This window comes from Ursus americanus, chromosome 10, assembly GCF_024610735.1.
Source record: "Ursus americanus isolate L20-20 chromosome 10, mUrsAme1.1.p, whole genome shotgun sequence".
Classification (NCBI taxonomy): Eukaryota; Metazoa; Chordata; class Mammalia; order Carnivora; family Ursidae; genus Ursus; species Ursus americanus.
In genome coordinates this window covers 55,135,659-55,162,678 of record NC_142136.1, presented here as the reverse complement: position 1 = coordinate 55,162,678, position 27,020 = coordinate 55,135,659, and the positions used below count along the sequence as shown (strand labels likewise).

Below are 27,020 nucleotides of genomic sequence, written 5' to 3'. Positions count from 1 at the left end.
CTGGCTTCTATTAACTTGTGAAGAGCAGACAATTTTTGTGAATCTACCAAACTGACAGCTAACATATCAGGGAATTTTAAGGCATATCATATCATATGGTGCATATTTTCATGCTGAACTATTTAATTAGCTCTAATTATTTGCCTTTTTTGACAGCAATTCTCCAATAAATTGTTGTATTTACACCCACAATGGAAGATATGTTTATACCTAAGACTGGTCATTTATTATCAAACCTGTGCTCTGAGTGACAATGTCAGGGTTCAGAAAATTATTTTTAAAAGAAATGGATGTTACAATAGGAATCTACTTAAAGTAGAACTTAGAGGATTCAGGAATGCAATTCAATATATGGTTTAATGAAGTCTGACGGAGAATCAATCTTGAGAAAAAAAGCCTCGGCTTTCCTCCAAAGCAAGAGACAACATTAAGAGATTCCAGAAAACACAAAGAAACATTTTGAAAGTATGACATGAATTAAGCACAATACTGATGCTTGCTCTTTTAACTTTTTTTCCCCCAAGTCACTTAGATAATCTAGTCAATGATTTATTACTTTTATTTGTTTTTACTTCCCAAGCACGATAAACCTCCAGAAAACTGGAATCCTTAAGTGCTGTCACTTAAGTAGTAAGCTTCCCGCCCCCCCACATAGACACACTTAATCTAGAAATGACTTCACTCTCCTTTAGACAAAAGCCAGGGAATCCTTGTTGCAAACATTGCTCAAAGGGATAAGAGGTATTTTCATCTGGGTTCTGGTCCTAGCTCACGGTTAATGAACCCCATACCTTTGGATACTTCACTTCCCCTGTTGGAGCCCCAGTTTCCTTTCCTGTATAAAGTCAGAGGATCAGACCAGATAATCGGGCTCCTTCAGTTGTGATCTTAGGGCTTTTTACCTACTATGCCTGCACTCCTTTGACCACTACTTCCAAAGGCAATGGCTTGCTCAGGTCACTGGATAAAGGTCAAAGTGCTCCTTGCTGTTTTGCAGGGAATACTCTACTTCTCTGATTGCCAGACTACAGCAGTTGAGTCATCCATCTTGGTTTCTCTGAGGAAGACTTGTTTTAATAAAATACTTTCAACAGTTACTCTGCCAAAAGCTTTGAGACAGACCCCAGGGTTTCCAAGGACATACTTTCTGGGATCTTCAAAATCCCTGGTACGCTTAATGCAACTGTACTTCTGGCTTCTCTATCAAATTTGCATGTCTTGACCCAGTTTGCCTTTCACACTTTTTCTGTTTCTTTTAATACCCATTCTGGCTTCTACCTTTTCCTCAACCATGAGTTGTATGTTTCCCTTCTCAAGAGTCTACCCATCCAACCTGATTGATAATGGACAGCTCCCCTGGCTTAGAACCATGCCTTCCATATCACAGACCTCCATCAAGCCCAGTGCAGTGCTCTCCATTGAGGGAGGCATCAAATGTGTCTGGCCAACCTTTCTGTTAAAGCCAAGTTTTTACATGACAAGAATTTTTAAAATAAATGAAACACATGTATACGTACATAACACATCTATAATTAGTCAAAATTTAAAAGAAAAAATGAAAGCTAAGGTGGCAAGAAGAATGATGTTCTCAAATGTTATTAATCCTTTACATTACAAGTGCTAGAACTCAAGATTATATCGAAAAGACAAAAATACATTCTGATACTTTGGCAGGGACTTATGACCCTATAACAGATACAAACACAAATGTAATTATATATATATATATATATATATATATATATATACACACACACACACACACACATATTTTATATATATTTATAGCCTGTGTATGTCATGTACATATACTTGCATATATTATACATTATATATAAATAATCTGTGTATGTATCACATATACCCATGCATCTGTTTTCCATATAAAAAGAAAATCAAACAATTTCACCCTTGATTTCCTTCTGTGGAATTTTCAAAAATTCTCTGAGAGGTAAATACCAATTTATAAGCATGATATTATTATGGCAGAATGATTTATTACACTATTAAATTTTCCTTTTCTTGCCTCTAATTTTCCCTCCCTGCTCATTTCACTGTCTTGCCTCAGGAATTGTGGCTCACCTTAGGGAAGCAGACAGAAAGTGTGCCTTTGACAAGCGACAAGGCTGGGAAAGAGGTTCTTTGGGTCTCAGAAAGACCCAAAGCTCTGTGAGTCCCTAAGAAGCAAGAAATATTTCCCACCCTCTGGAAACTTTCTCTCTGGAGAACTGGCAAAAGCCAAAGGACATGGTTCTATGGTCCACCTCCAGGTCCCATCCTTGCCAGAGATTCTTAACACGGGCAGGGCACAGAAACCAGAGGTGGGTGTTCACAGGAAAAGTCCATGTAGCCCAGGGCAGTGAGTGACCCAGCATAACCTGACAGCTTTACAGTAGAGCTTTTCCAATGTTTTGGGCTTGGAAAACCTCTGCATTCTATGCCATCCATCCCTAGGTGCAAGGAACCCAGAATGATGGTTTTGAACTTTCCACCAATAAAGAGGAATAGGCACATTTTAAGGAAAGTGAACAAATGTAGTGCTTCCTGCCCACCTGGATTTGTGAACCGATTCTTTCCTGCTACTTTCTTTACATATGAAATATGTGCCAAGTAAGAGTGCTAGTATTTTCTTCAAATGTCTGGTTTGGAGACAATCCAAGAAGCCCCAGTGGCCTAATGAATAAGGCATTGGCCTCTGAGAGAAAAATCCAGTATGTTAGTTTTTCAGAGAAGAGACAGGGATGTACTGTAAGGAGATACTGTATTTCTGGTAAGTATTCTGTATAAACAGAAATTTGATGAAAATTTGAGTAAGTGGCATTTTGTTGTTTGTAATGTATTATAGTATTGCTAACAAAGCAGCTACACCAAAGCCAAATTAGAAAATCATCGTCTTAGGAATCTCTGGTCACCAGTTATTTTGCTGTATTAAGTAATTCATAAAAGGGCTGTCTTGAGAGAATATCCACCTTGCATATGTCAACCAAAAAAAAAAAAAAAAGAAGAAGAAGGAAAAGACACCCTCGCTCCTCTTCATCTATGATTTATGGCTGAAAGGCTGATGCTGTACTGTGATGTGCCAAGAGCTTCAGGTCCAACCTCGCCTGAGCTTCCCTGATACATTGTGAAGAGGTGCTTAGGATCTTGAGAGATTTAATTGAGTATGCTCGTGGGTCATAGACATTCATTACATGGGCCCCGTATTTTCAGCATTATGACTTTTCTCCTCTCAAAGGGAATGGAGAAATCCTGCACAAGGCCTGGTCCCCGTTTTCCATACTTCAGAGGCTGATTGACCAGCATACTATGGACCGTATCTGGTAAATGGTGTTTGTGGCCTCCATTCCTGGAAAATGTTCGGGACTGAGGTATGAGTGAGCAGCAGGCTTCTTCTTCTCATCAGATGGAAGTAGGGTACAAAGGAAACAGTAGGTAGTATAGCAGAATTTGGAGTTATGATTTCCACTCTGTACTTTTCCCCCACCCTGTTTGGCCTACACCTAGTAGCCATGCTACCTTGATGAGGTCCTGAGCCTGGTTTTGCCTCTTTAAAATGGGGGGTTGAGATGAGTAATCATTATGCTTACTTCTAGATTAGTTCTTGCGGTGAAGGTTCATGTTGTTATTACAAGTTTCATCTTGTTAATCATTTAAAGACAAAAGGCAAAAGAGGTCACATTAATAGGATAAAATATCTGATTTCCTATAATGATCACTGTCCTCTAGTTTTACAAATTTCCTGTCCATTTCTTTCAGCTAATTTCTTCCCCTCTGCCTCACTCTGCCTCTCCCTTCAGGTACACATACACGGATTTTGTGGGAAGGAGACCTGTGAGATAAATCTTAAAGCATTTATTTTTGCAGGAATTGCAGATAGACTCCGTCTACTCCTTGACCAATACCTTACATCAGGTGGCTGGAATCCTGAAAATGTGAATCCTAAGTGTGATTGCAACACATGGGGAGTTTCAGGTCTCTTAGCTGACTGGTTTGAGGGAACAATCTTGGGCTATCTTCAGCAGAATGGAAAATTTCATTTTTCCCTGGGTTCCCAATTTGAGTAAACACTGCAGGTCACAAGAGTTGGCTGCTGGACTGTATATAGAATAGCCTGTTTCCCTCCCACTTACTTCCACCATTCATCATTTCTACTACTAATACCTGAGCAAAGTGATAAAGCAGCATGGACTGTAGCTAGGTGCCGGCAAAAGTGAGCTGGCTTTGCCACCAGATAAACCTAGTTCTGAATCTCATGCTGTATGCTTTTAGGGACATAACGTCAGTCCTGAGTATCGATTTCCCTTGATAATTAACACCTACTTTTACAACAGCATTTATTTGCAGGGTACTTTAAAAATTACAAAATGTATGAAAAGTGTGCCTGGCACCACATAGGCAGACAATGGATTGTAGCCATTGTTCAATATCCACTCAATTCCAACTGTAGTCACTCTTCTTTCCCACCTCCAGCCTTACACCAGAGTTAAAATCACTTTTATATGTACACTCTTAATTGGTAAATACCATATTTATTAATTAATATACATTTCAGGTGTATATATAATTTCATAATTAAATGAAGTATAACTAAAACTAATGGCATTGATTAAAGAAACTGAAGAAGACACAAATAAATAGCAAAATATTCCTGCTCACAGGCTGGAAGAATTAACATTGTTGAAATGTCCATACTATCCAAAGCAATCTATGGATTCAGTGCAATCCCTATTAAAATTCCAATGGCATTTTTTTTTTCACCAAACTACAACAATCCTAAAACTCGTATGGAACCACAAAAGGCCCCAGAGATAGCCAAAACAATCTTGAGAAAGACAACAAAGCTAGAGGCATCATGCTTCTTGATTTCAAACTATACTGAGAACTACAGTAATCAAAACGGTAGAATACTGGCATAAAAACAGACATATAAATCAATGGAACAGAACAGAGTCCAGAAATAAACTCGCACATATATACAGTCAATTAGCTTACAACAAAAGAGACAGAAATACACAATGCAATAGGACAGTATCTTTGATAAATGGTGGAGAAACTGGACAGCCACATGCAACAGCATGAAACTGGACCCCTTACACCATACATTAAAAAAAAAAAAAAATTAACTCAAAATGGTTCAGACTTGAACGTAAGAGCTGAAGCCATAAAACTCCTAGCAGGAAACACAGGTGGTAAGTACCTTAACACTGGCCTTGGCGATGATTTTCTTGGATTCGACACCAAAAGCAAAGGCAACAAAAGCAAAAACAAACACGTGGGACTACATCAAACTAAAGTTTCTGCATAGCAAAGGAAACCATCAACAAAATGAAAAGTCAGCCCACTGAGTGGGAAAAAAATATTTGCAAATCATATATCTGATAAGGGATTAATATCCAAAATACATAAAAACGTCCTACATCTCAATAGCAAAAAACAGTCTGATTAGACATGGGCAGAGGAGCTCTGCAGACATTTTTCCAAAGATGACATATTACAGACGGCTAACGGGTACATGAAAAGGTGTTCAACATCACTAATCATGAGAGAAATGCAAATCAAAACCACAATGACATAAAATCTCACGCCAGTTATAATGGTTATCATCAAATAGGTAAGAAACAAAAGCATTGGTGAGTAGGTGGAGAAAAGGGAACCCTGGTGCACTGTTGGTAGGAATGAACATTGGTGAAGCCACTATGAAAATCAGTATGGCAGTTCCTCAAAAAATTAAGAACAGAACTACCATCTGATCCAGAATTCTACTTCTGGGTATTTAACTGGAGGAAACAAAACACTAACTTGAAAAGATATCTACACCCCATGTTCACTGCAGCATTGTTTGCAATAGCTGAGACACGGAAACAACCTAAGTGCCCACCGACAGATGAATCAAGAAAATGTGGTCTATACGTACAATGGAATCTTATTCAGTCATAAAAAGGGAAGGAAATCTTTCCATTTGTGACAACACTGATGGACACAACACTTGAGGACATTATGCTAAACGAAGTAAGTTGGAAAGACAGTCAGAGGTGATCTGCCTTATACATGTTATCTTTAAAAAAAAGTTGCGCTCATAGAACAGATTGGTGGTTGCCAGAGGTAGGGGTTCTGAGGGTGTGAAAGGGGTAAAGGTGGTCAATAGGTACAAACTTCCAGTTGTAAAGGAAGTCATGGGGAGATGATGTACATCATGGTGACTGTAGTTAATAATGCACTGCACATTTGAAAGTTGCTAAAAATAAATCTTCAAAGTTCTCAACATAAGGAATGTAACCGTGTGGTGATCATTTTGCAGCATATACACGTGTGTGTATATATAATAACTGTGCCGTATACCTAAACCAAAGTAATGACGTATGTCAATGATCTCAATTTAAAAAAAAAATAACTGAAGCCATTTATCTCCCAACTTTCTAGAATAGAATACAATCAGTATCTTTGAAATCCAAGTTTCGTACTTCCCAATTTTGAGATGTAACCCCAGAACCCCATATCATAAATTGTGTTGCTCTTTCTTTTCCTAGTCTTTGTAATCTCTCTATATATCCCTGTATTTATCTATTGTGTGTGTGTGTGTGTGTGTGTGTGTGTGTGTGTATATGTCTATATAGATATAGGACTATATGGATATACAGAGTACATATATTTATATAGTATATATTTTACATACTCATATACTTAAGGTATGTGACATAGCTGAAAAGGAATTCATGAAATAATCTATATATTAATCCATTGTAATATATTGATATGAATGTTCTCATTCTATATGTTTACTCTTGTAGAGCTTACTGAAAAGCTTACTTTTTCAGCCAATATTTTAATACATATCCATGTGGATTAATTTATGCCATTTTTTTTGTCTTTATCACATTCCCTAAGTTTCTAATTTTAATTACTACTTTTTTTTATACCTAGAAGTTCCACTTAGTTCTTTTTAGAACATTTTGGTCACTTTTTATATTCTTCTGGTTTTTCTACGTATTTTCAGTACCTCTTATTTCTTAAATCATGTAAAACATCTGTTTCTAATTTCTGTCTGAAAATTCCAGTATGAACTGTCTCCTCAGGTCTTATTCTGTAGTGTGTCTTGTGGACTCTTAGTAACGTTAGCTTATCTCTTCACATGTTAGAGATTTTTTTTATTGTGAACCTAGGTTTCTTGGAGCTCAGTCTCATAATTCTTCAGAAAAGCTTTCAGTTTGCTTCTGCCAAGTCGATGAAGGTCTACCAATTAAAGATCATTGCTAATTTTGACCTTTGGTTTTTCACCACAGATATTAATGACTTTTAAACTCATGTGAGGATGGATTTCTAGCAGGAATCAAAGAGATTTTTTTTTTTTTTTTTTACTGCCTCCACAGAGCTCTTTTTTCTTATTCACCCATCAAGATGTCATCCATTGGTGTTCTCTCCCTTACAGGAGGGTCTCTGGTCTAATTTCATACCTGTTCAGGTCCCAGACATGATCGTATAGCTCCAGGGCACACACTATTTAAAATCCAGTCTGTTAGGAATCAGCAATTTCCCCCCAGGAAACACGCTGGTGACAAAGCTACTCTGGATTAACACTTCCTCTTCACCTCTGGCCTCCTCTCCTTACCACTTTCCTCCCCAAACTCTCACTCCCTGTAGAGTACTTTAATGTACTTAAAAACATGTTTCAAAAATAGCTTATCAAGAATATTTACATGTTATGCACAAGAAGGGATTTCTCTGGACATCTGGCTTACCATATCTAGACGTAACAATTACTTCAATGCTGTATGCCCTGGTCATCTCCTGTCCAACTGTCTCCCAGTAAGCTGGAGACCTCTTTCTCATTGCCCTGCCGCCACCTCCATGAGGTCCTCAGATGCTTTGCTTTGCTCCGGACCTCTATTTCTTTCTTGCCCCAAAACAAATTTTCAATTGAGATAAATAAAGAATACAAGAACTGGGGTCAGAAGACCCAGATTTGAATCTTCTCTCTGTTCTTTATTCACTATGTCATTTGGGGTGAATCAGTTAATGTCTCTAAGCTCAGTCTCTTCACCTGTAAAACAGAATTCCTGCCCCATTTGTCATAAATAACTGTTCTGAGGAGCAAATGAGGTGATATATGTAAAAAGTTTTATAATTGGTAAAATGTGCTAAAAATGTAAACCATTTGCAGAACTTGACCTACAAACTAAGGGTGCTTCTCTCCATCACTTGCCCCTGAAAAAAGGATCTAATAAATGATTTTATGTGAATGAATTGTGCTTCAAGGTCATTTGTGTTTTATTGGAGAAATATGCCAAATATAAAAGAAAACAGCTCTAAGTGTTTTCAGGATTCAAGGCGAGGGTGTATTTGGGGATGGTGGTTTTCCTTTTCCTTATGCCTCTGTTATCAGCACATACATGAAGCCAACATTTCTCTTACCTCCAGAAATAATCTCACTCCTAATTTCTGGTAATTGCTTTTTTGCAGAAATAATGGTTACAGAAAGGGAAGGCCACTCCATAGCACATACAGCACAGGCTCTTACCAGCTCCTGTGGGCACGTCTAAAGTTTTGATGGATGCCGATTTGAAAACAAAATTCTAGAAATTAGCTTTAACACTTCCCCAAGAGGTGATGCCTGATGCCTTTATTGGAATTTAAACTGGAAGCTGGCTCCAGCCATCTGTTAAATGGCCACAGAAACTCCCCAGATGCTTTCCATGGGCCAGCGATAATATTGTGGCTATTCCTCTGCCCTCCTGGGTAGCTGGGTGAGTGGAATTCATAATCAGGGAAAAGAGAAGATATACAGTGTCAGCCTTGGGGAAGTGTCAGAGGAAGGGCAGGCAACATTTAACATCCGTGCAGGTCAGAAAGATCCTCAACGGTTTGGATATTTTTAGGATGACAAGTTGGCCAGGAATAAGTGTTCTGTGTTTTACAGAATTCCCAATATTTTAGCATTGATTTGATCCCTGTTATTTTATATGAACACACACATTCTCATACACACACTTAATTTGGAGTGGTTATTAAGTTATTTCAAAGTCCTGAAAGTTGGTTTTCAGCCACTTACATATTAATTTTCCTGTCCTCTCCTATCACAATTTTCAATAATCTTTGGCTAAATGTAAGTTTTATTAGAAAACTGAATCCAAGCTGAATCTAGCAGCCACTCTCTGAGCGGCCCACTGGGCAGAAACAGAGGTTCACAGCTAACCAGAAGAGATGGTCAGCAGCAGTGGCCCATCCAGGGACTCACTGGCCCATGCGGTAATCCTGCTATCTAGAAGCTGACATTAGGGGAGTCAGGAATAATCAAATGGCCAACACAGTGAGTGGATAGGTAGAGGCAGGAACAGAAGAATACATGGAATTTGGCCAGAGGACAGGGGCGGTGAAGACAGGTAGTGTGGGACAACTACACTTTTGGATGTGATGCACTCAACCAGTATGCCCCCTGAACCAGATCCGACACATGGCTTGTGCTGCTACTGTGGACTTTATTTCATATTTATCCAAATCAGTAAATATCTACAGGCTAATTTATTCATTGTTAAGTGCAGTATCTTTTAAAATAGTCTTGGCTCATCTATGTCTCCTAATTTCAAAGAGTAAAAACCAAGCATTAGTGGAATATTTAAATAATACTATTTACAAGGAACAGAAAACAAGTATCAGAAAAAAGTCTCGAGATGTAGAATAGTCCTCAAGTCTAAATTCTAAATGTCTTCATATAGTTTTCAAGCCTCACCAAGAGTTGTATCTCCTATTCACCAGCCATTCTCTCTCACTTGGCCACCAGCTGAAATTTGGTCCACTTTCTTTCCTGAATGCACTATGTTTAGGCATCTCTCACCTTTTTCTCATGACTTTCTTCTTTTGTAGGGATGCCATTTAAAGTAAGGTTAAATACAGACAACTTAGTTGTTAGCAAGTCTATAATCAACCTCACAAGTCTTGGGGATTAACAGTAGAGAAGTCTGATAAAGTTTTAAGTCTCCTAGGTAGGAATTAGATCAGAAACTTCTCCAGGATTTTGAAGTCAATTCCTTGATCATCCTTAGAAAGACTGTTGTTTTTAAAGTTGTCTATACATAATCTTGTTTTAAATTCTCATAAAATGAGAAAGTCATAAGTAAGGGCGGGTCACACCTGAATGTGGTTTAATCAGAAAAGGGGAGAGGTGGGAGAGAACTGGAGATAGAAAATTGACCATGGTGAGGCCTGAATGCCAGGCGAAGACACTGAAAATTAGCCTGTGCACTGGTGGTTTCAATCTCTGTTCAGAAACTAGGGCTCCCCTGGATGTGTCTCACTGCCCTCAGGTAGGAGGAAGGAATCCCCTCCTGTACCTGGGTAGCTCTACCATTACCTATGGAGTATTTGCATAATGATGCAACTAATTGTGCTGTTAATGTAGATACAGAGGTTAAAAATCCTTTACTCCTTTTTCTGAACTGTACTTAGATGGATCCAAAGGCAAACCACAGAAATACGTTCAGAAGACTGGTCACTCCACTATAGATAAGAGACTGGTACCCAAGACCTACAAAGAACTTCTCAAACTCAATACACGGGAAACAAATAATCAAATCAAAAAATGGGCAGAAGATATGAACAGACACTTTTCCAATGAAGACATACAAATGGCTAACAGACACAGGAAAAAATGTTCAAAGTCATTAGCCATCAGGGAAATTCAAATCAAAACCACACTAAGATACCACCTTATGCCAGTTAGAATGGCAAAAATGGACAAGGCAAGAAACAACAATTGCTGGAGAGGATGTGGAGAAAGGGGATCCCTCCTACATTGTTGGTGGGAATGCAAGTTGGTACAGCCACTCTGGAAAACAGTGTGGAGGTCCCTTAAAAAGTTAAAAATTGAGCTACCCTGTGATCCAGCAATTGCACTACTGGGCATTTACCCCAAAGATACAGACGTAGTGAAGAGAAGGGCCATATGCACCCCAATGTTCATAGCAGCATTGTCCACAATAGCTAAATCGTGGAAGGAGCCGAGATGCCCTTCAACAGATGACTGGATTAAGAAGATGTGGTCCATATATACAATGGAATACTAGCCATCAGAAAGAACGATTACACAACATTTGCTGCAACATGGACAGGACTGGAGGAGATTATGTTAAGTGAAATAAGTCAAGCAGAGAAAGACAATTATCATATGGTTTCACTCATTTATGGAACATAAGAAATAGGAAGATCGGTAGGAGAAGGAAGGGAAGAATGAAGGGTAGGTAAACAGAAGGGAGAATGAACCATGAGAGAATGTGGACTCTGGGAAACAAACTGAGGGCTTCAGAAGGGAGGGGTGTGGGGGACTGGAATAGGCCGGTGATGGGTATTAAGGAGGGCACGTATTGCATGGTGCACTGGGTGTTATACGCAAACAATGAATCATGGAACTTTACATCAAAAATTAGGGATGTACTGTATGGTGACTAATAAAACAAAATAAAAATTATTAAAAAAAAAAGACTGGTCACTCAATTTATTCCAAGTAAGCATCAAAATATGCCTTGTTTACTACTTGATTTCGTTCTACACAAAAATTCTTTTATCATTTTAAATATGCTATCTCTTCCATTATAAATTAAGTTCCATTGGAAGGTTCCAATACAGGAAGACAATGATTGGGAAAGGTTTTGAGTATGGTGGAATCTTCTTTTTTTCTTTTAAACATTTATTTAAGAGAGAGGGAGAGAGAGAGAGAGAAAGCAGGAGCGGGAGGGGCAGAGAGAGACAGGGAGAGAGAATCTCCAGATTCCGCACTGAGTGTAGAGCCAGACACAGGGCTCAACAACGGGCTGGATCCCAGTACCCAGAGATCATGACTCAAGCCAAAAACAACAGTCAGACGCCCAACCGACTGCACAACCCAGGCGCCCCTCATATGGTGCAATCCTGAGAGGAGAACTCCAAGTTACCACAATTAGTCCAAGGATACTTTCCATATTTAAAACAAACGAAAAACCTACCTTCATTTCAGAGAACTCACGGGGTATCTTTGATTTATAACTTAAACTACCAGAAAATAGGTGTTATACCTTATGTGCCCATACAGGCACATTTAATATGACTATGCAGTGTGTTTTTATTTTCATTACATACGTGATCAGTTTTCCTTCTCTAAGTAGCAGTGCCAGGAACATATTTGACACTCTGTAATTGTTTGCTCCTTACTTGTTTGGTGTATAATTATCACAAGTCTAGAAATCTTAAAATGCATTCTCTTTATTAATATTTAACATTTTTAACAATGACACAGATTCTCTTCTGTAAAAAGCAATTTTAAAAAGCTGTCTTGCTGGATGCCGGAGAACCAGAGTAGGTAAATTTTTAAGATCTGTTTTGGCCTTCTGTCTCCCTAATCCTATGTCTCTTACTACTAGTTTAGAGTTCTAAGGTCCAAATGTTGAAAAAAAAATTCAGGTTAAGGAAGGGATGGCTAATAATCACACTTACAATAAACAGAATTAAGATGAATTACACTGAAAGACAAAAGACTTTAATATCTGTCCAGCATCTTCATCTCAATGACAACCAAAGATCTGCGACTTTTCCCTAATCGCCTCTGGGCTTAAGGTTAAGGAGGAAAGGAAAGGAAAGGAAAAAGGAAAGGAAGAAAGGAAAGAAAAAATCAGTCCACATCTTGTACCATCAACTAAAAATAATTACAATTGGATTATAGACCAAAATTCTGAAATTCCAAAAGTTTTAGAAGAAAGCATAGGAGAAAAAAATTTAATTTGGCTTTGACAATCATTTCTTAGATACAACATCAAAAGCACAATCTATAAGTGGAAAAAATGGTAAATTAGACTTCATCAAAATTAAGAACTTCTCTTTTTAAGACTCAAGAAATAAAAAGATAAGCTACATAGTGAGAAAAAACATTTACAAATTTCGTATCTGTACGAGGACTATACATACAGAAAATAAGACCACTTTCAAAGCTCAATAGTAACAATCCAAATACAAAGCAGATGAATGATTTACACAGACACTGCACCCAAGGAGACACACATTCAATTATCATCAGCCATTTGGGAAATTCAAGTGAAAACTATCGTAAGATAACACTGTATACTTACAAGAATATCTGAGCAAAAGAAATCAGACTCAGCACTACCTCCAACCCCCCAAAGAGAACACCTAGTACATAATTCTATTCTATTTCCTACGGTTTGGAATAAATAGAATCTACAGTAGCAAACAGCAGAGCAGCTGATGCCTTGGAACGGGTAGGAGTGTCAGAAAGGGGGGTAACAAAGGGGCATGAGGAATTGGGGGGGTGTTGCATATGTTCATTATCTTGATCGTGGTGATGGTTTGCTGATGTAGATGTCAAAACATGTCAAGTTGCACACCATTAACTGTGCAGTGTATTGTATGTTTATTATACCTAAACAAAGCTGCTTAAAAGGCAAAATACAAAAAAATAAGGTGATATTTTTCCACTGTCTTCTGGAACATATATAAACTGGGATTCTTGGTACTTGGAACAAAAGAAGGGGGAGATAAATGGACTGAAAGATTTATTAGCAGACACCTGAAAGTCTGGGACTAGTTGGCAATATCTGAATTTCACACCTATCTACCTGGTAGATCGTGAAATGCTATGAGATAAGAACTTCTGAAGAGACAAGCTTCCTTGATCTTGACCCCTCAGTGCCTTGTAGAATGCGCTATTTTAACTATGGAAGCTAGCTAAGTGGGAAGGAGGTTCAAGACAATACTGTGTTACAGCTGAGGGCCGGTGTGTGTGTGTGTGTGTGTGTGTGTGTGTGTGTGTGTGTGTGTGTGTGTGTGTGTGTGTGTGTGTGTGTGTGTTTCCTTCTCTGTGTCCCATTCCTGTATGAAGCAAATTCTCTTACATGTTGCTAGCACTTCAACTGGTGATGGTATACTTTATGCTCATTTAATTATTTCTATCTCCTCGTGAGCATGTTATCAAGATTGCAGCTCCACAAAACTTCTAGGAAAAGAAAAACATAATTCGATTTGCACAAATTGCTTACTCATCCTAATTTTAGCATCTCTTTCTTGTTGCCCTTCTTCAAATCCCTCTACCCAGATGTACCTTAGAAGAGTTTTGCTTTTATACATTTAAATCTTCTAATAATTTTATCCAAGAAGGTATTTGGAGATGAAGTTTAAATGAAAGCATTAATGCTTTCCTTTATTTCTATCTAGGAGTGTCAACAGTCACGCTCTGAAAGTCAAATGTGAAATGTGGCCTATGAAGCCACATGGGCCATCAAAAGACCTCTATTGTGAGTCCTGAAGCCAGGAACCAAGAGCTGAGTCAACACATTGTAAGTGCCACAAAGGCTGTTACTTACCACACGGAGGTTCACGTTGTTGTTTGCAAGGCTTTCCTTTATCGGCTCCAGATTCCTCTTTAGTGAAACTCAGGTTGCTCCTTCATAGTGGCCTTGTGACAAATAAAACCAAAAGGAGCCTCAATCAGCCATGAGGACAGCACAAAGCGTACATCACCGTGCTGAGAGCAGCTCTGGCTGCTGGCACCCGGCATGCATAACTCTTGGCCCTCAAGAGCTAGAAGCTACCTCGGAGGGAGGAAAGAAACAGCAAAATGAATGCACAAAGGAACAAAACTAGGTGATACGTGGTGCCACTGAAGCCAAGGGTATCAGTTCTGAGACCAGCTTCCCTTCGTTCCTATCAAAAATCCAGTTTACAGGCTGAGTGACCTTAAGTTATGTAATTCCTATGCCTCAGTTTTCCCATATGTCAAGTAAAATAAGAATATTATCTAATTCATAGGATTTTTTAAGTCTCAAGTAAATGAATGCATAGAAATGCTTAGAACAATGCCTGGCAAGGAGCACTCAGCAACTGTAAGCTGTTACCACATTTACTAAGGCAAAACAACCAACGTAATCTTCAGTAAGATCTGACTCATTTTTATTTTTGGTTCTAAAATGTATTTAATCTAGGGCCCCCTGCCTTCCATGAGCAGGCCCTCAGCTACCTCTTTAACCTGTCCTGGACCACTTCTTATTGTTATCTTCTGTTTCCATTCAAGCACTTGCTGTACTCTAACCTGCCCTTTGTTCTGCACGGAAGGTGTTTCCTATAGAAATACAAAAAGGGGGAAATTTGGCGACACACAGTGAAGCAGGGAGGTATGTGAACTCAAGAGGAAGAAAGGTCACCAGGCTGTCAACCACACAACCCTGTAGGGTGGTCTTCAGTCCTTAGGGAATCTGCCACAGGTTTCTCCAACTCGGAGTCTATTTCATCAGCCCAAGGCAAATGGATACCACTCTGAGAATCGGATTTACAAACATGCGGTAGCGCGCTAAATAGCAGCCCCAAAGTTATCAGGTCCTAAGCCCTGGAACCGTGCCTTGCACCCAATAGGTGCTAAAACAATGTTTGCCACATTCATCTTGGTTGTGAAATGAGCTTCCTCATATAATTTTCATGCCAATGAGCCAAATGAAATTTCAACCATATCCAAGTGTATGGCCACTAACTATGCAAATGCTGTCCTTAAGCCTTTGTTTCCCACTTCCTTGCTTGCTTCTTTTGCCTTCCAGAACATTTTCTACCATCTCCACTTGTTCTTCACACCTCCTTCCCCCTTGCAGCTTCCTCACACCCCCACACCCTGCATCCTCCCCCCAGCTGGCTGCCTGCCACTTCAGAGGCTCCTTGGGAACCGCCGGCTCTCCATCCTCCTCCCAAGTGCTGCCTTCTTCCCCATTACCCAAGGAAACAGCTCTCGAAATACCCAATGAAAGTGCTGCTGACACTTGGAGTTTGCCTTCAATGTTACAGTTCCAGAAAAATCAAAATAAACCATTTAGTAAAAGCTGCTTATTCTTAAAATATAGGGCCTGGAATTACTCCTTTCAATTTGCATGATAATGGCCTCTAAAATGTCTTAAGAAAATAACTTCAAGAGTAATCATCATGGATATTGGTTTTTCAAAAGAAAAGTGAGCATTACATGAAAATATTCAACATAACTAATTGCAGCCGAACAGAGATGTAAGCCAGTCTACGATACTAAATATACAGAAAGCTAAAAAGGTACCATACTAAGAAAAGTTACTTATCACAGTAAAGAAAAGAAAAAAGCATGTAGTCATAGTTCTTGTAACTAACTCACTAGATTTCTTCAACCAATTTCAGTATACATACAGAATAGTGTATGTTAAGTAGCAGATAGGCCTTGGAAATGCAAATGTTTTTGTAAAATTTCTGATTAAAACCTACCTTGCAGGATTGCACCATCGGTACGTGTATCTAATTTCTTATTGTCATGGTGTCCATCTAACCCGCTAAATAGCTGTTGTTGAATTAGTTAGCATTAGGTTTCCATGTTCAGCTTTCCTACATTTTAATGCATTTTATCTCAACTAAGTATCTTTTAGGGGCATTAGAGGGATAGGAACACACTTTGTGCTACTACTTGCTAATACTTCCACTTGGTCGTTTATCAGAAATCTGATACTTCACCTGTGTAGAATTGAAATCCTGACTTTCTCCCACCAAAAGAAAACAACTAACTCCCAACCGCAGCCTCCTCTTCTCAGTTAACTCAAATTTTCAGTATTTCAAGTCCAAAACCTCACAGGCATCCTTGACTCCTTTCTCTCATACACCATGCATCCACTCTATTAGCTCTAGTATAAAAATCTATCCGGAATCCAACCACTTCCCACCTATTCACTGCCACCACCCTGGTCTGAGCCGCTGGCCACTGCAGCCTACATAAATGATTTGAGTATCACACTTTTTCTCTTTGACAGAGTCTTTCCCACGTGGCATTCAAAAGTAACCTTTACAAATATGTCAGGGGACTTCTGGTGAAGATGCCAGCGTGGGAGGATCTTAGGCTCACCTCTTCCCACAGTTACACTGAGCTAACACCCACAGAAGAGTAAATAAACCAGAAAATGACCTCAAGGTTGGCAAAACAGACTGTCCACAGCTAAATGTAGAGAAGAGGCTACATCAAAGAGGATAAGAAGGGAAGAGATGTGATTGGGAGCCAAACTGATCCACAGGCCTGTACACAGAATAGGAGGACATCTCAGGCGAGGAGAGAGGGGAGAGGAGCAGACCCTGCACCGGCACCACAGGTATGGGGCCTGGCACTAGGAAGATAAATCCCCATAACATTTGGCTTTGAAAACCAAAGTTGGGGGGGGGGGGGCGCGCCTGGGTGACTCAGTCATTAAGTTCAGTCGTTAAGCGTCTGCCTTCGGCTCAGGGCGTGATCCCAGCGTTCTGGGATCGAGCCCCGCATCGGGATCCTCCGCTGGGAGCCTGCTTTTTCCTCTCCCACTCTCCCCCTGCTTGTGTTCCCTCTCTCGCTGCCTGCCTCTCTGTCAAATAAATAAATTCTTTAAAGAGAGAAGAGAAGAGAAAGAGAAAGAGAAAGAGAAAGAGAAAGAGAAAGAGAAAGAGAAAGAGAAAGAGAAAGAGAAAGAGAAAAAGAAAAAGAAAAAAAGAAAAAAGAAAAAAGAAAAAAGAAAACCAAAGGGGCCTAACTTTGCAAGTTCTTACAATCAGTGGGGCTTAATACCTGGAACTTCAAAAATCATTGGCTCTGCTCTGGGAGAGCTTGGAAGGCAATAGAAAACTGAGTCCCCACCTGAAAAGAGACAGCATAACATCCCAACAGAGATACGGCACAGAAGCCGCAGTTTGAAAAGTGCCTGGGGTATACAGGGAGCAAATTTATTTACTGATCACAGAGTGTGTGCTGGAGGGGCAGGGATCTTAGGAGACTTCTCTAAGAACCAAAGCGCTGACAAGCACCACTCCCCCAGCCTCGCCCCCCAAGCCTAGATACATTGACATCTGTAGGAACTAGCACAGGACAAACACTCTCCATCCAGCTTGCTAACAGCAAACCCTGCTCCTGCAGGCTTCTGGCCTGGGCAGGTAGTTTCCTGGGGAAGCTGCAGGTTCCCTTCTTCAGTGGACAGGCCCAGAACTTGCTGTCACCCCACACCCCACCCCTCCCCTCTCCTGCAGACACTCTCTCCAACATGTCCTTGAAGGAGACGATCCAAAGAGGTGCCAAAACCTGGCAGGGTGCAAAGCAACCCTGAAAGGGCCAGCACTACTCAAAGGTAACTCATGCCCTGAGAAGAGGGAAAGATAACCACAGTTGCCAGACTGTGGCCCCAGCAGCGGGCTGGGGGCAGATACCTGGGCTCACTGGAGGCTCTGCCAACCAACAAAAGCTTCTGAGGGGACAACATAGGGAGAGTGCCCTGCAATCTGCTGCTACTGCAGCTCTGGCAAACACCTGTTCTGACCCAACCCAAGTCCAAGGCAGCCCTAAACTGACCCACTAACAACACGATGACCAAACCCTGCCCGCAACAGGCAAAGAGAGCAGCTGCAGATTCATGGACTGAAGGCAAATGCAGCTCAGCCACAACAGCGGGATGCAGGAACACACCCAGGACACACTTCTGAAGCACCGGTTTCTGGTGAACATGGGGATCACACTGCAGGGCACCAAAGGACCTTCTCTACATAAGGCCAGTACTGTCAAGATCAGGAGACAGAGCAGGATTTCAGAACACATAAAAACAGGCACAGAGAGTAAGACAAAATGGGACAGAGGAATATGTCCCAAATAAAGGAACAGGACAAAATTCACAGCAAGAGAGCTAAAAAGAACACAGATAAGAAAACATGCTTGACAGAGAATTTAAAGTAATGGTCGTAAAGATACTCACTGGACTTCAGGAAAGAGCTGAGTGAGACCCTTAACAAAGAGTTGTACGCAACTAATGAATCATGGAACTTTACATCAAAAACCAGGGATGTACTGTATGGTGACTAACATAATAAAAAAATATTATTATTTAAAAAAAAGAGATGGAAAACAACCAACTGGTGCTGAAAAACTCAATAAATAAAATAAAAAATACACCAGAAGGAATAGTAGAGCCTAGAGGAAAGAGAAGAATGGACCAGTGACCTGGAGACCAGAGTAATGGAAACTGATCAAACTGAACAGGAAAAAGAAAAAATATTAATAATAAATGAAAAAAGACTTAGGAACTCAGCAACATCATCAAGTGACACCCACAATATAGGGATTCATGAGGAGAACACAGAGAAGAGGAGGCAGAAAATTTATTTGAAGAAATAGCTAAAAACTTCCCTAATCTAGTAAATGAAACAGATATTCAGATCTAGGAGTCACAGACAGCCCCCCCAAAAACCAACCCAAGCAAGTCCACATCAAGACACACAGTAACTGAAATGGCAAAAAATACTGATAGAGAATTTTAAAAGCAGCAAGAGAAAACAGTTACATACCAGGGAAACCCATAAGGCTCTCAGCTGAATTTTCATGATCTATTCAAAGTGCTGAAACAAATAACAATAACAACAACAACAAAACAAAAACTACAGCCAAGATACTCTATCCAGCAAGGCTATCATTCAGAATAGAAGGAAAGAGGCTCCCAGACAACAAAAGTTAAAGGAATTCATGATGAATAAACCAGCCCTACAGGAAATCTTAAAGGGGACTCTGAGTAGAAAGGAAAGACCATTAGTAAGAGTAAGAAAATAAGCACAAAAGCAGCAAAAATTAATTGTAAACATCAGTCAAGGGACTCAAAACATGAAAGTATGTGCAGTATGGCACCATATACCTGTAACATTGGTGGGGGAAGGAGAGGAGTATAGAATGGGTTTAAACATAAGTGACTGTCAACTTCGTATAGACTGCTACATGCAGAAGATGTTATATACAAACCTAATGGTAATCACAAACAAAAAACACTAACACATATGCAAAGAATAAAGAGAAAGGAATCCAAGTGTATCACTAAAGAAAGCCAACCATGAGAGGGCAGCAAGGGGCAGAGAAGAACTACAAAAACGACCCTAAGTGTTTAAAAAAAAAAAAAAAAACACTAAGTACATACCTATCACTAATTACTTTGAATGTAAATATAACAAATTTTCTAATCAAAAGACATAACATAACAGAATGGATAGAAAAACAAGACCCATGTATATACTGTCAATAAGAGACTCATTTCAGACCTAAAGGACACAAGCAGATTGAAAGTGAAGCGATGGAAAAGCATTTAACATACAAATGAAAGTGAAAAGAAGGCTGGGGTAGCAATACTTATACTGGACAAAATAGACATTAAGACAAAGATTATATCAAGAAACAAAGGAGGACGCTATAAATAATAAAGGAAACAATCCAAAAAGAAGATATAATAATTATAAATATTTACACACCCAACATGGGAGCACCTAAATACACAAAGCAGTTAACCAACATTAAGGAAGTAATCGATAGTAATACCAATAATAGTAGGGGACTTTATCTAAACAGAAAATCAATAAGGAAACAATGGCTTTGAATGACACATTGGATCAGATGAATCTAACAGATACATTCAGAACATTCCATCTTAAAACAGGAGAAAACATATTCTTCTCAAGCGAACATGGAACATTCTCCAGAACAGATCACATATTAGGCCACAAAACAAGTCTCAACAAATTCAAAACTACCAAATTCATACCATGCCTCTCTTCTGAACACAACACTATAAAACCAGAAGTCAACCACAAGAAAAAAAGATCTGGAAAGAGCACAAATACATGGAAATTAAATAACATGCTACTAGACAATAAAGGGTCAACCAAGAAATCAAAGAGGAAATCAAAAAAGTACATGGAGACAGATGAAAATGAAAATACAACAGTCCCACATCTTTGGGATGCAGCAAACACAGTCCTAGGAGAGAAGTTTCTAGCAATACAGGCCTACCTCAAGATGCAAAGAAAATCTTAAACAACCTAACCTCATACAAAAAGGAGCTATAAAAAGAATAAACAAAACCCCAAACCAGGAGAAGAAAAGGAATAATAAAGATTAGAGCAGAGGGGCGCCTGGGTGGCACAGCGGTTAAGCGTCTGCCTTCGGCTCAGGGCGTGATCCCGGCATTACGGGTTCAAGTCCCACATCAGGCTCTTCCGTTATGAGCCTGCTTCTTCCTCTCCCACTCCCCCTGCTTGTGTTCCCTCTCTCGCTGGCTGTCTCTATCTCTGTCGAATAAATAAATAAAATCTTAAAAAAAAAAAAAAAAAAGAAGATTAGAGCAGAAATGGGGGTGGGGGAAGGATAGATTAATCAATTAGGAGCTGGTTCTTTGAAAAGGTCAACAAAACTGATAAACCTTAAGCCAGAGTCACCAGAGACAGACAGAGACAGACAGACAGAGGACTCAAGCAAAATCAGAAATAAGAGAACACTGACACCACAGAAATACAAACAATTATGAAAGATTTTGAAAATTATTTTTTTTTTAAGATTTTATTTATTTATTCGACAGAGATAGAGACAGCCAGCGAGAGAGGGAACACAGCAGGGGAGTGGGAGAGGAAGAAGCAGGCTCATAGCAGAGGAGCCTGATGTGGGGCTCGATCCCATAACGCCCTGAGCCGAAGGCAGACGCTTAACCGCTGTGCCACCCAGGCGCCCTGGATTTTGAAAATTATATGCCAACAAATTGGACAAATTAGAATGGGTAAATTCTTAGAAACATACAACTTTCTAAGACTGAATCAGGAAGAAATAGGACATTTGAACAGACTGATTACCAGCAATGAAACTGAATCAGAAATCAAACTCCCAACAAACCAAAGTCCAGGACTAGAAATCTTCACAGGTAAATTCTACCAAATATTTAAAGAACAGTTGAACTATTCTCAAATTATTTCATGAAATATAAGTGTAAGGAAAACTTGTAAATTCTTTCTACAAGGCCAGCATTACCCTGATAACTGAAACCAAATAAAGCCACTACAACAAATGAGAACTGCAGGCCAATATCTCTGATGAATACAAGTGCAAAAAACCAACAAAATACTACCAAACTGAATCCAACAATACATTTAAAAAAATCATTCAGCACAATTAAGTGGGACTTATTCCTGGGATGCAAGGGTGGTTCAATACTCTCAAATCAACGTGCTACACCACATCATCAAGACAAAGGATAAAAATAGTATGATCATTTCAACAGGTGCAAAAAAAGCACTTGACAAAGTAGAACATCCATTCACGATAAAAAAAATTTCTCAACACAGTGGGTTTAGAGAGAACATACCTCAATATAATAAAGGCGGTATGAAAAACCAACAGCTAACATCATACTCAGTGGGGAAAGACGGAGAGATTTTTTCCCTAAGAGCAGAAAGAAGACAATGATGTTTATTCTCACCACTTTTATTCAACATAGTACTGGAAGTTCCAGCCACAGCAATCAAACAACAAGAAGAAATAAAAGGCATCCAAATTGGTATGGAAGAAGTAAAACTCACTGTTTGCAGAAGACATGATAATATATATAGGAAACCCTAAAGACTCTACCAAAAAAACTACTAGAACTGATAAGCGAATTCAGTAAGGTTGCAGGATACAAAAATCAATATACAGAAACACCTTGCATTTCTATACTAATAATGAAGTAGCAGAGAAATTAATAAAACAGTTCCATTCACCCTGACACCAAAAATAATAAAATGTCTAGAAATAGACTTCACCAAGGAGGTGAAAGACCTCTACTCTGAAAACTAGAAAACACAGGTGAAAAAAAATTGAAGATGACACAAACAAATGGAAAGATATTCTATGCTCATGGTCTGAGAGAACAAGTATTGTTAAAATGTCTGTAATACCCAAAACAATCTACAAAGTCAATACAATCCCTATCAAAGTACCAGTGGTGTGTTTCACAGAACTAGAATAAATAATCCTAAAATTTGTGTGAAACCACAAAAGACCCCAAATACCCAAATAATCTTGAAAAAGAGAAACAAAACTGAAATTATCACAATGCCAGTTTCAAGATAAACTACAAGCTGTAGTAATCAAAACTGTTTGGTCCTGGCACAGAAACAGACACACAGATCAATGGCACAGAACAGGGAGCCCAAAAGTAAACCCATGATTATGTGGTCAATTAATCTTTGACGAAGGAGGTGCAGATATGCAATGGGATAGACATTCTCTTCAACGTATGATGCTGGGAAAATTGGAGAGCAACCTGCGAAAGAATGAAATTAGACCACTCTCTCACACCACACACAAAGATAAACTCCAAATGGATGAAAGACCTCGATGTGAGACAGGAATCCCTCAAAATCCTAGAGGAGAACATAGGCTGCAACCTCTACGACATCGGCCAAAGCAACTTTTTTCATTACATATCTCCAAAGGCAAGAGAAGCAAAAGAAAAAATGAACTTGTGGGACTTCATCAAGATCAAAAGCTTCTGCACAGCCAAAGAAACAGTCAAAAAAACTAAGAGGCAGGGGCGCCTGGGTGGCACAGCGGTTGAGCGTCTGCCTTCGGCTCAGGGTGTGATCCCGGCGTTATGGGATCGAGCCCCACATCAGGCTCCTCTGCTATGAGCCTGCTTCTTCCTCTCCCACTCCCCCTGCTTGTGTTCCCTCTCTCGCTGGCTGTCTCTATCCTGTCGAATAAATAAATAAAATCTTTAAAAAAAAAAAAAAAAACAAAAAAAACTAAGAGGCAGCCCACGGAATGGGAGAAGATATTTGCAAATGATGCTACAGATAAAAGACTAGTATCCAAATCTACAAAGAACTTCTCAAACTCAATAAAATTCTTTAAATGGTTAAAAATAAATAAATAAATAATAAAATATAAGTCATACCAGGCCCTACTTTTGCTCAAAACCCTTTAATTCCTCTCCTGTCCCTCAGAGTAAAAGCCAAAGCCCTTCCAATGCCCTATGTATTAGTTTGCTAGTATTGTAGTAACAAAGTACCACATAAACAGGGTGATTCAAACACAGAAATAAATGGTCTCACAGTTCTGGAGTTTCGACGTCCGGGTTCAAGGTATTGGCAGAGTTAGTTCCTTCTGAAGGCTGTGGAGAGAATCCGTTCTAGGTCTCTCCCCTAGGTTCTGGTGGTTTTCTGGAAGTCTTTGGTGTTCCTTAGCTTATAAAAGCATCAACCCAGTCTGTGCCTTTATCTTCACATGGCCCGATTCTGTGTGTGTCTGTCTCAAGTTTCCCCCCTTTATAAGGACACCAGTCATATTGAAATAGGGACCCCCTCTCCCAAGCCCAGGATGAGGTAATCTTAATTTATTACATTCACAATGACACTCTACCCAAGTAAGGTCATGTTCTGAAGTACTCGTACATAGGACTTCAACAAATGAATTGGGGAAGGCAGGGGATACAATTTGACTCATGACACATGGTCCATGGGCTATGATCTCAGACCCCTTCCTTTCGTGGACCCACACACTGCCTCTCCCACTGACTCACTCCATTCCAACCACACGGGACTCCTCGCTGCCCATGCACACACCAGGATACTCCCCACTCAGCATTTTTTCATTTACTGTCATCTGTACCTGGGAATGCTCTTCCCTCGAGATGGCTAATTCTGTCAACTTCAAGTCTTTGGCTCCAAAAGTCATTTGATCAATGACTCTATTCTGAATTCAAACCTAAACTCCACTCACCTACTCAACATACTCTAATCCTCTTTACCTCACTGTTTTTCTTTCCATGGCACTTATCAACTTCCAACGCATAACCTGCTATTTCTTGTGTTTATTGTGTTGGTCTTCCCACACTGAAACGCAAGCTCCTTGAGAGGAGGCATTTCTGTTTTATTCACGGATGTATTCCAAGAACCCAGACCTGTACCTGGAGTCTAGTAAGCTGTCAGAAAATTTGTTAAATGGACAAAGAAGTATAAATTCACAAATTCTTCTGATTCATCAGTAAAGTCATGAATTGGTCAGAGCTCTTTAAGAAATCCTGAACAAGTAGTTTTAACAATGGAGAACTCTGAGGAGGAGTCCCTAGGAAGTCAAGCAATTTCCAGTGGGAGTATATGAACCTGGTCGAACCAGGGAAGCAGCCCTATCAGCACACAGCAGAGGTTGTATCTGCCAGAAACAAACCTGATCAATACAGACAAGGTAAAGCAATCAAACAATGTAGCCTGGAAATTCACTTTATTATTTCTGTTTAGCATTCCAAATGAACCATTTTTGCCTGTATAGATAGTCAGAAATTCTCACTTCCCTGTAATTCCTCATTTTGGGTTGTGCAGATAAGAAAAATCCTGAGGGTGAGGTATTTTCATTAAAATGTGTGAAGAGACTCCTACTACAATAGGCCATAATGCTAAATATATATATATATTATATATATGTAATATACATATATGTATAATTACACTTCATGATTTGACAGTTATCGCGCTAGGAAGCCACGCGCAGGTAATGAAATTTTATTTTAAGCAAAATGTTCTTAAGAAAAAAAAATCCAGGAAAATGGAAAAGTAAATGGCTTTCTTAGTTTTTTTGGTTGTTTTTTTAATGGTCTTGACGTCGGAAGACTCAGAACTGACTCAAACCCAGGAGTCTTGCATTTGCAGTGTGCGTGTCCCTCAGAATTACTGTTTTCCAAGTCACTTTGGAGACTCCCCGCGGAGGCAGCCACACTCTCACCTGCTTCCCTGTGAGGAGCATATTTCAGAGGCAGACTTCCCTGAAATCTGGCTGCTTGTAGGTCCCTGAGTTCCGGGAGCGACCTCAGCATCATTATACTGAATCTGCTCCTCTCCTTCAGCTAACGGCTATTTCCAACCAAACATATGCGCCTGACATCTGTTCCCACAGTCCAGACTGTATGGACAGTTTTTCCTTGGTGTAATTTTCCAGTATGATATACACTCTCTCCTCCATAACAAGAGTAAGTCCTTTTAAAACTATTCTTATTAACAACGGATGTTGACGAGGCACCCAGCCGTGAGGCTTCTACTGTCGAAGAGCCTTAAGCTAGGAACCGGGCAAAAAGATGCATGGTGCAGACACACAGTTTCTTCCCTTAGAATTCTCGCATATAATATAGGTCTTTAAAAATCTGAATAAACTGGGATAAATAAATGCTTAGTCAAACTGCCTGAGGAAAGACATTTATATTATACTCAGGTTTTCAAATAGGAGTATATGCAATATACTCAGGTCACTGAATTTTTGTGCTCCATTTATTTTTTTCTTCATTCACATGACATCTGTGAAAATTACTACTATTGTTCTCTTAGTGCATAGTTTCAACCCACTAATTTTCAAACACATTATTCAAACCCTAGCTTTAATGGTCACTTGAAAAAAGCCATTTCTTTCTCTCTGAAATCAATCAATCAATCAGCCTCCTAGTACTCCACCCTCTCTCTTATTGACTAGGAATACTCACATGGTTTTACCAAATAAAGGAAGATGAAAAAGGTAAATATTTACATTGATACCCTCATCTCTACAAAACACTATCACCCAACAATTTTCAGATCTCTAAAAAATCTGTGCCTTTAGTATATTTCATCCACAGTAGTAGCCTAAGTAGTGTAAGTACATCCCAAGCAAAGGCTCTTATGTCCTGCTCCCACTCCTCCCCACAGACCCACGGTGAGCTGCACCACCCAAGTGCCCCAAAGAGCCTTCCACCTACCACCCTTTGGAGTGGATGTGGTAAACTAGTGAAGTAATTTTAAGGAGTAGGGAGTGCTACAGAAAGATGGCAGAGAAGGGTGGGGGTTCCAGGACAGATGAGTAGAGCAATACCTGTGCACTACGACCACTTTTCTACCTCAAGGCCTCTTGCCCCTGCCCCATTTGTTCATTCAACAGAGTTGCTGATCACAGAGTATGTCAGGTTCTGACTGTAGCTACGGAGAAGAGTAGAACAATGGCAACCAGGGCATCATACACTAGTTTTAAGCATGAGTGTTACAGAGAAAAGTATGAGTGTGCTACACACAGTAAGGGAATCACATCCAGGATCCTCTGCATTCACAGGGCACACACTTGCTTTGATTTCCAGTAGCACCTCTGTCTACACAGCCCCGTTAGTGCTGGGATGACTCATATCATGGATGAGGAGAGTAGGATTAGAAAGGCTTCGGGATTTGCCTGAAGTTGTAAGGTTTGT

General features: G+C 39.7%; 1 long non-coding RNA gene across 2 annotated transcripts in view; it reads right to left on the bottom strand.

Annotated features, from left to right (window-relative positions):
* Nucleotides 1-27,020, bottom strand: part of LOC123791837 (uncharacterized) — a 414,294-nt gene that overhangs the window by 153,580 nt on the left and 233,694 nt on the right. For both annotated transcript variants that reach the window (XR_015725950.1, XR_015725949.1), the window contains exon 2: nt 14,340-14,431. This is a non-coding gene — a long non-coding RNA (uncharacterized LOC123791837). The remainder of the gene's footprint in view (nt 1-14,339; nt 14,432-27,020) is intronic.